The sequence below is a fragment of the Propithecus coquereli genome, unplaced genomic scaffold (assembly GCF_000956105.1).
Source record: "Propithecus coquereli isolate 6110/MARCELLA unplaced genomic scaffold, Pcoq_1.0 Scaffold28, whole genome shotgun sequence".
In the NCBI taxonomy this organism is placed as follows: Eukaryota; Metazoa; Chordata; class Mammalia; order Primates; family Indriidae; genus Propithecus; species Propithecus coquereli.
The window spans coordinates 12,883,239-12,885,304 of record NW_012148396.1 but is presented as its reverse complement, the minus strand read 5'-3'; positions in this window follow the sequence as shown (position 1 = coordinate 12,885,304).

Sequence of the window (2,066 nt, the reverse complement as noted above, 5' to 3'; positions counted from 1 at the left end):
GAAGAACAGACGGGGGTGTCAGCAGTAAGGCCGGATTTGTTCTGTAAACTTTGGATTCAGTCAAAAGGCGGCACTCAAGGATCCTGAAGGCCACATGTGGCCCCAAGGCTGTAGGTTCCCCACCCCTGCACCTTCTCTCCTGAGCCCAGCACCACTACGGGAGCCCCCATGCTAGGAAGAGTGACACTGCAGCCGCCCTTGCTTGGACTTTGAGGATGTGACATCACCGCCCTCTGCGTCGGCCACCACACCTCTCCAGCCCACCTGCTCCTGAGCCCTCACCACCGCCACTGCCCTCACCAGGGTCAGCAGCCAGGCCCGCTCTCCACTCCAAATCAGTGCCTTGAGCGGGCAAGGGATGCCCACGGTGTCTGAATCGGGGTTTGTAGAACAACGGTGTGTCCTCAGCCAGTCACTTCCCCTCTCAGAGCCGCATCTCCCTGCCTGGCACAAGGACCACGTGTGTCCCTGCCCTGTGAGGCCGGGCCTGGAGGCACCTTCTCCAGAGCAGCGCATGCGCTGCAGGGGCCCCCACCCCCGGCTCTGCACTCCCAGCCCTCCCGCCCATCGTTGGTCTCCTCTTCTTCCTCGAAGCCCCTCACAGCCACCCCTGTCCACCCTCAGGTCTTGGCTATAGACCATCCCTGCCAAGGAGTGGGGAGCCCAGCGCCAGGGAGGCGCAGAGGGCAGAGAGCCCGGAGGAGAGCGAGAGACGGGGTTGGGGAGAGGGCAGGAGGGAGCCGAGAGGTTAGCGGGGGCACAGCCAGGGCAGGTGGGCAGCCTGGCAAATGTACGAGGGGACCTGGGGTGGGTGGGCCCCTCGGACTGACACTGGCCACTCACCTCTGGATGGCCCTCTTCTGTGCCTCGGTCACTCCTGCGTGACCCCTCAGGGTGGGTCCTCTTCACTCTCTGGGCTCTGCCTCCTGCCTATAATCACCATGTTTGGGCTTGTATCAGGATTGCTATCTGGAGCCAGTGTCTGGCTGGCAAGCTCCAGACATTGTGTCCCGTTGCCCCTTGGACACCTGGAGGTGGCCTCCAGGCCTGCCCAGGGTCCCCTCCTCAGCATCTTATGGCAGCACCACTGACTTGGGGATAGGATCCTTGCTCCCCACCTGCCCCTCCAAACCCTCCGCCATAGATGGAAGGCACAGTCCAGTGTGGGAGAAAGACATCAATGAAATCAACACGCAAATAAATGTAAATTTCAACTGTGAGAGACACATGGAGTAGCAGGGTGAATGAGAGGAGACTGGACCTGGATGGGGAGTGAGGTGATCAGGTCAGGAGGTGAAGGTTAGGCTGATACCTGGAGTGTGAGTGAGAAATAACTAAGTGGAAAGCTTGTAGGAAGAAAAGCCATTACAGTGGCCCAGAGGCTATGGGGGCAGGAGAAAAGCCCTGTGTGGAGGCCAGCCACCAGCTTGTGCAGGCCCTGGGCTGTGCTAAGGATTTTGCTTTTCATTCTAAGAGCAATGGGAGGTGACAGTTACATTTCGGCTTTGCAAAGATCGCCCTGGTCTTTAAGTGATGCCTCCTATTTGCAAAGGAGAAAAAATATGCCTTTACAATGGCCACAGTTGGCTGGTCATCACCTCAACCAGCTCTGCCTCATGGAGAGTAGAAACCACATCTGCACCCCTCAGGCGTGAAGGGCTCCAGATCACATCTGCAAGTGGGGCATACCACAGACAGATGGCCACATGTGGCCACAAGTCGGTGTCATAAAGAGAATCAAAAAGCAGAGAGGCTATTCCAGATCAAAAGGGCCTAAAGGGGCACAACCAAATGCAACTTGGGGCCTTGATTAGCCATTGAATTAGGGAAAAAAACAGCTATCAAAGGAGGGCAATGCGCACTACCCGAAGGATGGACATATTTGAAACACGGACTTCGGTGGGGGGGGAACCAAGGGCAACACACCTAACCTAATCATCTGTACCAAGGGAAGGGCGGCGGGAGGAGGGGGGAGCAGGGAGGAGGGGACGGGTATTTGTATACACAAGGAGTGCAATGCGCACTACCCGAAGGATGGACATATTTGAAACACGGACTTCGGTGGG